The 14,430-nt window shown below is 46.9% G+C and overlaps 1 protein-coding gene across 1 annotated transcript in view; it reads right to left on the bottom strand.

The window, feature by feature from the left end:
• LOC126235752 (serpin B6-like) overlaps positions 1-13,383 on the bottom strand; it is a 70,511-nt gene extending 57,128 nt beyond the window's left edge. Inside the window, exon 1 of the mRNA XM_049944544.1 lies at positions 13,232-13,383. The gene's annotated coding sequence lies outside the window, so the exon portion shown is untranslated. The remainder of the gene's footprint in view (positions 1-13,231) is intronic.
• Positions 13,384-14,430: the final 1,047 nt, after the last annotated feature.

Below are 14,430 nucleotides of genomic sequence, written 5' to 3'. Positions count from 1 at the left end.
CGTTCACGATATTACTGCACCTGGGAGTGAGGGCTAATCGGTCGGTTTATCCTGAGTCAGCGAGTTATTAGAGTTGATTGTATATGCGCAAATGACCTAGAAACACAGTGTGATGAATTTTCCTTCGTCTCCACTGTACTTGTTTACTGTGACTTCACCGCACGTTTCCGAGGGGCCCACGAGAATTACTGGTCCCGCAACGAACCTGTGACTTTTACAACTAGTCAACTTCCTGCCATACTTCGCTAACACTCGGCTCCGTGCCGGACCCCAGGGAAATATGACAGTGAAAAGGTACCCACAATGTGTGTTAACTTTGCCGTGTGTTATCGAATTTAATGCGCAGTTAAGAATTATTAAACTTGTCTGGAATAGTTACTCGCTGTCCACCAGAGACGGCTGCTCGTACTGTGGTGTCACATGCTGTGACGTGTGGACCGTGGCCTGTCTTTCTCTTTGGCCAGTTCAAAAAATGGTTCAAATGGCTCTGAGCACTACGGGACTTAACTTCTGAGGTCATCAGTCCCCTAGAACTTAGAACTACTTAAACCTAACTAACCTAAGGACATCACACACATCCATGCCCGAGGAAGGATTCGAACCTGCGACCGTAGTGGTCGCGCGGTTCCAGACTGTAGCGCCTAGAACCGCCCGGCCACTTCGGCCGGCCTTTGGCCAGTTGTCTCTGATGAAGGCCAAGTGGAATAACATCCTTGCTGAATTATATTCCTATATACTGTTAGACGTCCAATAATTACGGATTTTGATCAAGTTGTAAGAGCGTAGAAACCACGTGATCAAGTTTTTTAAAAGGGAAGTAGGACAGAGCTCATGTTTCTTAAGGGGTTACGGTCTTTCACAGGGTTGTCCTCAGCTTGGTAAGTTCGTGTGTCTTGGTGTGTGGCCAGAACGGTGCTTTGGATTCATACTATGTTATTGGCACTTGAAATATTTTTGTGATCGCGAGCTGTAAACTTATGAAATTCTAGAGACTCTAGATTCTGCCAGATCTCTAAAGATTATGAGTTTTTCACTGTCACCCAAACTTTGTTGCTTTAGCGCTGTTTTGTAAGAAACCGTGAACTACCAAGATTTTGCTGTGTAGTCGCGATGACAGTGATGATAAACTTTAGATTTCGCCCAGAGCGTTTGCCAGGTTTGACACACTCGAACTTAACGAGTAAGGTACAGGCCTTCGTAGTTTTTTGCGAGGCTTCATGCACTACTGTGTCAATGCTCTGCTTTGAATTACGGTTCAGTTAACTTATCAGTTTGATGTGAGCCCATTATTCACATGTATTTATGTGCTGCTTATGAATAAACGAATGGTCGAAATTGTAAACTCGACTTTTATACTAGTAAAAAGGTCTTCAGGATTTATTTGGAATGCTATTAGGGCTTAAGAGAAACCTTTTATGTCCTTCCCTTGCTGATTCAGCGAACCATATGAAAATATTTGGTCGTATACTTTCCTTCAGCGAGCTCTTTCTGCAACCGCAATTATTTGTGGCTAGTAGTGGCAAAAGCCTCAGTAGCTTTACATCTCTCAGTCTACAGTGCCATATGACTCTTTAGCAGAACCGTAATATCTCTTAAGGAGATACCGAACAATGTGTGCATTCGCTTGAAAATACAGGACACCGCTTTTGAAAACATTTTCAAAGGCACGCATCACATATAAATTACTGTGAAATATTGTGATGTGGTTGCGCCAGGAAGTAAGTGAAGAGTAGTGCAAACAAAAGCTGTACTTTATTTTTCATTTTATTTACCGTGCATGCATTATGACTTTCAAGGTGCTTTCTACTTTCGGCTATATACTTTAATTTTACGTTGTAGACAGACGAATTTTGAAGTAGAAACTAATGGAAATCTACGAGAACAGCTTCTGGATTTATATCAGAACAATAAAACTGCAAAATATATTTCAGTACAGAGAAAAGGTGAAGAATAAAGCAGTAAGAGAAGTGGAAGTTGGTCACATTGGAGTAACAAATTTGTGTTAGAGGAAAACAAACAGAATTATCACAAAATCAAATATTCAGAAGTATGTGTTACACTCCAAAATTACTATTGACTCCCATGGAAGGAAAACCTATCACGAGACTGCTCTAGTTTCACAGTAGTTAAGCGTTTATGATGGCTAGCCTCATACTAAATTATCACTAACTAAAGCTACCCCTTTCCAGTTGAAATTATGGAAAGTTTCTGAAACGTATTGTAGAGATGTATGATACATACAGCTTTCCTTAGAAACCGTGAAATGAAAATATTAACTGCGTCCATGATTTACGGCTACATAATGCAATGCAGATTCGATTAATTTTGCTAAATGTATTTAAGATTCTTGTGTGTACATATTTGTGATGATTATAGCGCATTCGGTTGGAACGCGTTAAATTAGTATTTTTGTACTGCGTGTGGCACAGTGAACATTTGAAGTTCAATACAGCCACCATCTTCAGATCGAGTAATCCACGAACTGTTTCGTAAGCGAATCTAGGACAAGTTTATAGTAGTAGTACCAATTTCTTGTCATTATTGGAAACTTAACTCTGCGAAACAATGCAAGGCCGTATACTGACAGAACTAGATGTCAATATTTAATGACAAGAGATTAATGTGAAATTTTCCTAAACCATGATTGTACTGTATATTTAAATATTATGACCTTAATTCTGCCGGCCGCTGGTGGCCGAACGGTTCTAGGCGCTTCAGTCCGGAGCCGCGCGACTGCTACGGTCGCAGGTTCGAATCCTGCCTTGGGCATGGATGTGTGTGATGTCCTTAGGTTAGTTAGGTTTAAGTAGTTCTAGGGGACTGATGACCTCAGATGCTAAGTCCCATAGTGCTCAGAGCCAACTGAACCTTAATTCTATTGTGTCAGACTGCTATATGAAAGTGAAAATACTTCCAGCTGGTGGTATGAGTTTCCGAAAACACTGTTATGGATTCAGATCACTCACTGCTCAACAGTAACAGTAGCAGCAGACTGTAGAATGTTCAAAGGAAATGATAAAATTCTATCATAACACACTACACTATGTGACAGTTTGTTGTCTGCCTAGGCTGCCTTACTTCATATCCCAATGACCCCTTTTGGGTCTTCTGATCCATCCTCAAGTCTAACTGTATCGCTTACAAGAGTGACCCATCCGACCTCTCTGCAAAATTTACATGCTGCGTCACAGAATTTAAAAAATTAAGTTTTTATTTTTAACCTGTGTAGTAATACGTAAATTTTGCTGTCAGTTTGCACGAGTTGCTCTTTTAGTCCATATAACCATATCTGACGGTAGTTCAGGGATACAGAAATACACTTTTTCAAAAAGAGAGCAATCCTGATGGAGACGGTATGAATTTTTTTCTCTATGATGTGGCTTTTCGACAATATGAGACAAGGCTTAGTAAAAAAACTAAACTCCGTCCGATCAGGCCATGGAAGGTCCAACGGTACCGACCGGCCGCCGTGTCATCCTCTGCCCACAGCTGTCACTGGATGCGGATATGCAGGGGCATGTGGTCAGCACACCGCTCCCCTGGCCGTATGTCAGTTTACGAGACTGGAGCCGCTACTTCTCAGTCAAGCAGCTCCTCAGTTTGCACCACAAGGGCTGAGTGCACCCTGCTTGCCAACAGCGTTCGGCAGACCGGATGGTCACCTATCCAACTACTGGCCCAGCCCGACAGTGCTTAACTTCAGTGATCTGATGGCAACCGGTGTTACCATTGCGGCAAGGCCGTTGGAAACATGGGTTAATATTATTAATAAAATTAAAACAAATATTCCAAAGAGAAAATTCAAAGAAGACTGTCACCCTACATTGCTGTCAGGATATATCCCGCAGAAAGTATCTATGTTTCCGATGGTTTACTTATAAACTGTCTCGCTATAGTGCTCATTCTCGACACTTGGCTGACGCAGTGAACACAAATAGGAGACATAGTGCTTCACAAATTACGTCACCTAACTATAGGAAATACCAACAGTTCGCTTTCAACATTTTTACGTGCAACCCGCCACTTCTCATTCCCAACCCCACCCTTAGCGGTAGTTGGCGAATCTTACTCCTACGGTAATTATTTTACACCTAATGAGTCACAAATATACAAAACTAGGTTGAGATTCTTTCATCCTTTCCTAAATGCTTTCACATCACCATTTTTCAACGCTCCCTAGGCCGCAGGGTGTAATGGGTGCCTTAATGTCCGAGTAACTTTTTTCAGATAGCAAGCGAGAAGTGTGCCAAGTTTTCTAGAAACCGACCCATTGAGTTAGGAGAAGATATTGAATGTACGTACGTTATTTTTATAAATATACTAGCTTAGTACCCGCCACTTTGCTCGCGTACACTGTATGGTCTGCATTTTCTTTTTTGTTTTTCTTTAGTCAGACTTCAAGAACAACATAATTACAATCCCAAAGAAAGCAGGCGTTGACAGATGTGAAAATTACCGAACTATCAGTTTAATAAGTCACGGCTGAAAAATACTAACGCAAATTCTTTACAGACGAATGGAAAAACTGGTAGAAGCCAACCTCGGGGAAGATCAGTTTGGATTCCGTAGAAATATTGGAACACGTGAGGCAATACTGCCCCAAGACTTATTTTAAAAGCTAGGTTAAGAAAGGGCATATCTACGTTTCTAGCATTTGTAGACTTAGAGAAAGCTTTTGACAATGTTGACTGGAATACTCTTTCAAATTCTGAAGGTGGCAGGGGTAAAATACAGGAAGCGAAAGGCTATTTACAATTTGTACAGAAACCAGATGGCAGTTATAAGAGTCGAGGGCATGAAAGGGAGTCAGGTTGAGAAGGAAGTGAGACAGGGTAGTAGACTATCCCAATGTTATTCAATCTTAATATTGAGCAAGCAGTAAAGGAAACAAAAGAAAAATTCGGAGTAGGTATTAAAATCCATGGAGAAGAAATAAATTTCAGGTTCGCCAATGACATTGTAATTGTCAGAGACAGCAAAGGACTTGGAAGAGCAATTGAATGCTATGGACAGTGTCATGAAAGGACGGTATAAGATGAACATCAACAAAAGCAAAACTAGGATAATGGAATGTAGTCGAATGAAGTCGGGTAATGCTGAGGGAATTAGATTAGAAAATGAGACACTTAAAGTAGTAAAAGAGTTTTGCTATTTGGGGAGCAAAATAATTAATGATGGTCGAGGTAAAGAGGATATAAAATGTAGACTGGCAATGGCAAGGAAAGCGTTTCTGAAGAAGAGAAATTTGTTAACATCGAGTATTGATTTAAGTGTCAGGAAGTCGTTTCTGGAAGTATTTGTAAGGACGGTATAAGATGAACATCAACAAAAGCAAAACTAGGATAATGGAATGTAGTCGAATGAAGTCGGGTAATGCTGAGGGAATTAGATTAGAAAATGAGACACTTAAAGTAGTAAAAGAGTTTTGCTATTTGGGGAGCAAAATAATTAATGATGGTCGAGGTAAAGAGGATATAAAATGTAGACTGGCAATGGCAAGGAAAGCGTTTCTGAAGAAGAGAAATTTGTTAACATCGAGTATTGATTTAAGTGTCAGGAAGTCGTTTCTGGAAGTATTTGTATGGAAGTGAAACATGGACGGTAAGTACTTTGGATATGAATAGAATAGAAGCTTTCGAAATGTGGTGCTACAGAAGAATGCTGAAGATCAAATGGGTAGATCGCATAACTAATGAAGTATTGAATAGGATTGGGGAGAAGAGGAGTTTGTGGCACAACTTGACAAGAAGAAGGGACCGGTTGGTAGGACATGTTCTGAGGCACCAAGGGGTCACAAATTTAGCATTGGAGGGCAGCGTGGAGCGTAAAAATCGTGGAGGGACACCTAGAGATGAATACACTAAGCAGATTCAGAAGGATGTAGGCTACCGGACGTACTGGGAGATGAAGCAGCTTGCACAGCATAGAGTGGCATGGAGAGCTGCATCAAACCAGTCTCAGGACTGAAGACCACAACAACAGTCAAATTTTTATGTTGCTCGTAAACTGTGACACCACCTATCCTCTTCAGACTGTATGAGGTCATAAAAGCATGGTCTTTGCAAAATGTACTTCTGAACAATAACGATTCTGGTTGCTGGAGTCCAAGGTTTTTGTTGGTTGGTTTGTGGGATTAAAGGGACCAGACTGCGATGGTCATCGGTCCCTTTTTCCAAAAAATTAAAACCGCCCAAAGAGAATAAAAAACGAACAGCAGGAAAGACGTCAGACGACACAGGACGAGAAAGACTCCGACAGAGATCAGACAAAACAAATTAAAACACAGAGTGTGACGGTGGTTGGCCGACCAGAGAGAGAAAAAAAAAGAGGAAAAGCCAACCACCAAGAACACATTAAAAACTCAGTTTAAAATCAGAGGCTAAAAGCCAGAAGCAACACTAAAAAACAAACACTCAGATTAAACTATAAAAACCCCCTGCCCGAATAAAACGCAAAGCTAAGTCCTCCATGGCAGAGTCATCTAGTAAAAGGGCAGGGAGCGTATCAGACAGCGCAAATGTCTGCCTGAGCACAGTTAAAAGCGGACAAGTTAATAAAATGTGCACCACCGTCAAAACCGCCCCACAGCGACAGAGAGGCGGGTCCTCACGACGCAATAAATAACTGTGAGACAGTCGGGTGTGGCCAATGCGGAGCCAACAAAGAAAAACTGAATCTCTGCGAGTGGCTCGCATGGATGACTGCCACACACGCGTCGTCGCCTTGAGAGAACGGAGTTTGTTTGGCGTGGGCAGATTGCGCCATTCAGTGTCCCAAAGCGAGAGAACTTCGCGGCGGAAGACTGCCCGCAAATCAGTCTCCGGGAGGCCAATGTCCAGGGTGGGTTCACTGGTGGCCTGTTTGGCCAGGCGGTCAACATGTTCATTGCCCGGGATACCGACGGGACCGGGGGTCCACACAAAGACCACAGAGCGGCCGCAACGCGCAAGAGTATGCAGGGACTCATGGATAGCCATCACCAGACGAGAACGAGGAAAACACTGGTCGAGAGCTCGTAAACCGCTCAGGGAATCGCTACAGATAACGAAGGACTCACCTGAGCAGGAGCGGATATACTCTAGGGCACGAAAGATGGCGACCAGCTCAGCAGTGTAAACGCTGCAGCCATCCGGCAAGGAACGTTGTTCGGAATGGTCCCCTAGAGTTAGCGCATACCAGACACGAACAGCAACCATCGAACCGTCAGTGTAAACAATTCCAGAGCCCTGATACGTGGCCAGGATGGAATAAAAGCGGCGGCGGAAGGCCTCTGGAGGGCGAGGAACACACCACGGGGCTGTACGCAGAGGTGCCCGGAAAGGAGGTGGAACAGGGAAAAACCCAAGCCAGGAGAGAAGCTCCTTGACGCGTACGGCGATCGGACAACCCGACCGGGGCCGACGGTCTGGCAGATGGACGACTGACTGCGGGAACAGGACACGGTAATTTGGATGCCCGGGCAAGCTAAAAACATGGGCAGCATAAGCAGCCAGTAATTGTTGGCGTCGTAACCGCAGTGGAGGGACACCTGCCTCCACTAGTATGCTGTTCACAGGGCTGGTGCGGAAAGCACCAGTGGCAAGGCGTATCCCGCTATGGAGGATTGGGTCCAGCACCCGCAACGCAGATGAGGAAGCTGAGCCATAAGCCGGGCTCCCATAATCCAGACGAGACTGAATTAACGCCTGGTAGAGCCGGAACAGGGTAAATCGGTCGGCGCCCCAGCGGGTGTGGCTCTAACATCGCAGAGCATTGAGATGCCGCCAACACGCCTGTTTGAGCTGCCGGATATGAGGCAGCCAAGTCAACCGGGCATCGAAAACCACCCCCAAAAACCTGTGTGATTCCACCACTGAAAGAAGTTCGCCGTTAAGAGAAAGCTGCGGCTCCGGGTGGACAGTACGTCGCCGGCAGAAATGCATAACGCAGGTCTTGGCTGCCGAAAACTGGAACCCATGAGCTACAGCCCAAGACTGCGCCTTGCGGATAGCGCCCTGTAGCTGACGTTCAACAGCTGCAATGCCAGTAGAGCTGTAGTAAAGGCAGAAGTCGTCAGCATACAGGGAAGCGGAGACAGAATTGCTCACGGCCGCAGCGAGCCCGTTAATGGCTATTAAAAACAGGCAGACACTTAAAACAGAACCCTGTGGCACACCGTTCTCCTGGACGTGGGAGGAACTATACGAGGCCGCGACTTGCACGCGGAAGGTACGATACGACAGAAAATTGCGGATAAAAATCGGCAGAGGACCCCGAAGACCCCATCCATGAAGCGTAGAAAGCATGTGATGACGCCATGTATCGTACGCCTTCCGCATGTCGAAAAAGACAGCGACCAGGTGGTGACGGCGGGCAAAGGCAGTACGGATGGCCGACTCCAGGCTCACCAGATTGTCGGTGGCGGAGCGGCCTTTACGGAACCCACCCTGAGACGGAGCCAGAAGGCCCCGAGACTCCAGTACCCAATTCAAGCGCCGGCTCACCATCCGTTCAAGCAACTTGCAAAGAACGTTGGTGAGGCTAATGGGACGGTAGCTGTCCACCTCCAGAGGGTTCTTTCCAGGTTTCAAAACGGGGATGACAATGCTTTCCCGCCATTGCGACGGAAACTCCCCCTCGACCCAAAGACGGTTGTAAAGATCGAGGAGGCGCCGCTGGCAGTCCACTGAAAGGTGTTTCAGCATCTGATAGTGGATTCCATCTGGCCCAGGAGCGGTATCAGGGCAAGCGGCTAGGGCACTGCAAAATTCCCACTCACTGAATGGAGCATTGTACGATTCTGGGTGGTGGGTGCGAAACGAAAGGCCCCGACGTTCCATCCGCTCTTTAATGGAGCGGAAGGCCAGTGGGTAATTGGAAGAAGCGGAACTAAGAGTAAAATGCTCTGCCAAGCTGTTGGCAATTTCGCCTGAGTCTGTACAAACTGCTCCATTCAGTGAGAGCGCAGGGACGCTGACAGGGGTCCGATAGCCATAGAGGCGTCGGATCCTGGCCCAGACCTGCGATGGAGAGACATGGAGGCCAATGGTGGACACATACCGCTCCCAGCACCCCTGCTTGCTTTGGCGGATAAGGCGGCGGGCCCGCGCACGCAGCCGTTTGAAGGTGATGAGGTGTTCAATGCAGGGATGTCGCTTGTGACGCTGTAGCGCCCGCCGGCGATTTTTAATCGCTGCAGCGATCTCAGTCGACCACCAAGGCACAGTCTGCCGCCGAGGGGACCCAGAGGAACGGGGAATGGCAGATTCGGCGGCAGTAACGATGCCGGTGGTGACCGATTGAACCACCGCATCAATGTCATGATTAGAGAGAGGCTCAAGAGCGGCAGTGGAGGAGAACAAGTCCCAGTCAGCCTTATTCATAGCCCATCTGCTAGGGCGCTGTGGTAGTGACAGAAAGATCGGAAAGTGGTCACTACCACACAGGTCGTCATGCACACTCCATTGGACAGACGGTAAGAGGCTAGGGCTACAGATTGAAAGGTCAATGGCGGAGTATGTGCCATGCGCCACACTGAAGTGTGTGAAGGCACCATCATTTAAAAACGAGAGATCGAGCTGCGACAATAAATGCTCAACGGTGGCGCCTCGACCATTTGCCACTGACCCACCCCACAGAGGGTTATGGGCGTTGAAGTCGCCCAATAGCAAGAAAGGTGGCGGCAATTGGGCTATCAGCGCAGCCAGGACATGCTGCGAGACATCACCATCCGGTGGAAGGTAAAGACTGCAGACGGTAACAACCTGTTGCATCCACACCCGAACAGCGACAGCCTCTAAAGGTGTTTGGAGAGGGACAGACTCGCTGTGCAGAGTGTGAAGGACAGAGGCAGACGCCACCAAACACCCTTTCATATGCTGCCCGGTTCTTATAATAACCCCGATAGCCACGGAGGGCGGGGGTTCGCATTGCTGGAAACCAAGTTTCCTGAAGAGCAATGCAGAAGAAAGGGTGAAGGCTGATAAGTTGGCGGAGCTCAGCTAGATGGTGGAAGAAACCGCTGCAGTTCCACTGGAGGATGGTATTGTCCATTGCGGAGAAAGGCGTGACGGGACTGGGAAGGCATATTACGCCGCTGGGTCACCTGCTGCCTCCGATGGAGCACCTGTGCAAGTGCTATCCATTGCGTCGAGGTATCGGTGAGATCGAGGTCCTCAGCGGATGCAAGGATCTCCACCTCATCCTCAGACACAGAGCTTTTAGGTAGCGGTGGAGTAGGTGCCACCGCAGGTGTCTTGGACTTACGGGTCTTCAAAGTCGTTTTCTCTCGCTGTTCCTTTGGTTGCCGTTGTTGAGAGGGCTTATCGGAGTCAGTCTCTGGGACCGAAGAGGATCTCGAAGCCCGTCGACCAGCGACCTGTGGCTTTTTCAGCCACTGGTTGGTTTCTGCTGTGCCGCTGGTAGGAACCTGGGAAGGGAGTGACCCAAGGGATCCCTTCCGAGCGAGAGAAGCCGAAGGAGACTTACGCTTCTCCGGCTTAGAAGTGGGGACTGGTGTCCCCAGTGGTTTAGTGGGTGCTGCTCCCGAGGTAGATGGTGTGGGAGCAACAGCCCCCATCGTCAAGGGGCAGGTGAGGTTCTCTGACTCTGAGAGCTGACTGTGTATCTTGCAGCTGAAGGAGCTGGAGCAGGAGTGACAATGGAGGCATAAGATGACATCATGCGCACGGGATGTAGCCGTTCAAATTTCCGCTTAGCCTCAGGGTAAGTCAGTCGGTCCAGGGTCTTATATTCCATGATTTTGCGTTCTTTCTGTAAGATACTGCAGTCCGGCGAGCAAGGGGAATGAGGCTCTCCACAGTTGACACAGACGGGAGGCGGAGCACATGGAGTATCGGGATGAGATGGGCGTCCACAATCTCGACATGTGGGGCTAGAAGTACAGCGAGAGGACATGTGACCGAACTTCCAGCACTTAAAGCACCGCATCGGGGGAGGGATATAGGGTTTGACGTCACACCGGTAGACCATCACCAAGACCTTCTCTGGTAAGGTATCACCTTCGAAGGCCAAGATGAAGGCACCAGTAGCTACCTGATTGTCCCTCGGACCCCGATGAACACGCCGGACGAAGTGTACACCTCGGCGCTCTAAATTGGCGCGCAGCTCGTCATCAGACTGCAAAAGGAGGTCCCTATGGAAAATAACACCCTGGACCATATTTAAACTCTTATGTGGGGTGATGGTAACGTGAACATCCCCCAACTTGTCACAAGCAAGTAACCTGCGTGACTGGGCAGAGGATGCCGTTTATATCAAAACTGACCCAGAGCGCATTTTGGACAAGCCCTCCACCTCCCCAAACTTGTCCTCTAAATGCTCTACAAAGAACTGAGGCTTCACGGATAGAAACGAGTCACCACCAGCTCTGGTACAGACGAAGATACCTGGGCGAATTGACGTCACTGTCATTCATTGCCTTTCGTTCCTCCCATGGAGTGTCCAGGGATGGGAACGATTTGGGGTCGTAAACGTTAGCTTTAAAATGAGCCCTCGAACGCTTAGAGACTGCTGGTGGCTGGCCGCCAGCGAGAGATGATTTACCACGCTTCATTGCGGGTCATCCGCCCTGATGCCACCTACTCCGACCAAGGGCCCTCCCCACGGGCGCCACCCAGCCGCAGCAATAGCCACCTGGCAGGATGGCCATTGCCGGGAGTCCTGATGCCCCAGGGAGATGGGCATCTACTCCTTGGCATACGTGGGGAGTTAACGGCGCAGGCATCAGTAGAGCGATCCCTGTGTTATCAGGGGGCTACAACCAACAGGGTACATGGCGGCCCCACCACAACGGACTGGCTACCGTGCTGGATCTTAGGTGCAAAAACGTCCAAGGTCGTCGTCGCAGTTAAAAGCAACACTGCAGAGTGCAGCGTGGTAATCGCACCCAGGGACGTATCCTAGCCCAAGAGATGGAAAACGAGCGGGACACCATTGCAACGACGAAAAAGCCGGCTAAAGGTCTCAATACACGACGGATACAGTGCACCATGTAAGGCGCCCTTCCCCAATTGGCTCGCTCTTCGGAATAATTTAAAAAGATGGAGGTCAAACCCGAGAGGGGACCATCACATAAGGCCGAAACATTTGAGACTCCTTTTAGTCGCCTCTTACGACAGGAAGGAATACCGCGGGCCTATTCTAACCTCCGAACCCGCAGGGGGGGAAGGTTTTTGTTAATCATGCCTTTTGCGTTCTTGTGGTGGTATTTCCGTAGAAACTATCGCTTTACACATATTTGTCAATATCTAATAGGCAAGTGGAATATCAATTTTCATAGATTTACCATCAAAAAATTAATGTAACGAAATATTTACTTTAAGATTTTCATCCCCTGTAATTCCCCCTTAGTGGATGATTTTCCAAAAATGCAGAAACGCGTGTATATTACTGACAGAAACGAAACACTAAGTTTCGTAGTTGCAGCTTCAAACTTGCCGTAATAGCGACACATTTTCTAAAAGCCTTTCCTCCCCTGTTCCACCCTCTCGAGAGTTTAATTTTCAACAATCCCTTCTGAGACGATGGCTACAGTGTATGGTCCTTACCCTCTCCAAATTTAAGTTTTGATACTTAGCCGTTTGGGCTGGACTATGGCGAAGCACTGAGTCAGTCAGTCGGGACATTGTCTTTGTATACAGATATGAATAATAGCGATATAGATGAAGTGTTATTTCAAAAATTCTGGGGTACAACTACTTCGAGATGTAAATCATAATCTATACTAAAAACTCCGAGGGTTATCTTATCCGAATAAACAACAGATAGGAAGCTGAAGTAGAAGCTCCATTGGAAACCAGCGTCTATTCTTAAAGAAAATTTAATTCATCAGAAGTTAAACACCGGAAAATAATTTTTTTTAGTGAGGACGAGTTGTAATATGAAGACGACTAACTGTGCAGTGCACAGGATTTGAGCATATTGTGAACTATAAATGCTACTAGCCGTACTGTCGTCAGGTTTTGATATCGGCGAATAGAAGACAACTAAACAAAATAAATTAGGCGGAAATTACTCATCGTTCTAGTGATGAAGAAGCAGCAGTTAATGTTCTGGTAGGTTTTCATTTTAACTGGTCATTGGCATTGATTTGGGTGTTTGCTCTCTGTAAATAAGCTACTTGCGAACAGTCCACTAACAACGTTCGCACACATCACATCTGATTCGCACATATCGATGGTAACCAACGACGTCCTTAGTTCAATTGGGACCCAGTGCGTGCACCACTTACCTCTGCAAGTGCACGGTGATCCCACGTCTGAGCTGCTCCGGAATTCTACTGCAGTCCGCCCGCAACGCTTTGGCGACAACTAGTCTTATTTTTTCGCGCAGATGGCAGATGACCTCTTTCCTGGTCACCACAGATTGCAGCTTTGTGACGCAACAGAGTCCTTGGAATTCCTGCTAGTGGCGCATCGCTGGTCGCACTGGGACGCCCAGCGCGACTTTATGTTACACACGAACGCTCCTGCTCGGGGTCAGCTAGATACATCTTCATGTGTAGTTGGAACGTCTTTATAAACAATGTCTTTTACGAATCCCACAAGAAAAAATCCAGAGGCGTCAATTCTGGCGAACGAGCCGGACACGACACATCGCCTGCGCGTCCAATCCAACGATTTGGGAATTGTCTCTGCAACTCATTTCTACCCACCAGCGAAAAATGTGCAGGCCACCCATCGTGTTGATACCACATTCTGTTCGTAAAGGTATTTCTTCCAATAACAGACCTAATGTTTCTCGCAGCAATGTTGTATACTTCCTACCATTATGATTTCCTTCGGTGAAATAGGGGCCTATGATTCTGTCCTCCAGAATACCACACCATACATTCACCGACCACGGTTTTAGGTGTGCAACTTGCCGCAGCCAACATGGATTTTCACTTGCCCAATAACGCATGTTATGCAGATAAACATTTCCATGGTTCGTGAATGTAGGCTCGTCAGTAAATAAAATCAAATTAATAAATGTGTCATCCCTCTGAAGCTGAGCCAATCGGCAGTTCAATGTGACGCTTACTCTCCGCACCAGTTAATTCTTGGTGGAGACTGATATGAGGATGATATTTATGGCGATGCAGAACACGAACAATACTACTCTGGCTCATGCCAGATTCCCTTGCGATTTGACGCGAACACAAGGATCTCAAACCACAGTGGCAAGAGTACCAATTTCCGTTTGCTCGTTAGTAACTTTCCTTTGCCGGATATGTTTCTGATGCTTTAAGGATCCAGTTGTTCTCAAATTATCATATTTAGATGTATGACATGTATGGTGAGTACGTTGAGGATATCTTTCACCGTGTGAGTCTGTAGCTCTCACTGAATTTCATTGGCGTTCTCCGTAAACAGACTTTTTCTTTGAAGGAATACACCATTCACATTCGCTTGATTCGACGCTACTAGTCTTACCGTTCCTATTTTGTAT

The sequence above is a fragment of the Schistocerca nitens genome, chromosome 2 (assembly GCF_023898315.1).
Source record: "Schistocerca nitens isolate TAMUIC-IGC-003100 chromosome 2, iqSchNite1.1, whole genome shotgun sequence".
NCBI lineage: Eukaryota > Metazoa > Arthropoda > Insecta > Orthoptera > Acrididae > Schistocerca > Schistocerca nitens.
This window is presented reverse-complemented; position numbering and strand designations above follow the sequence as displayed.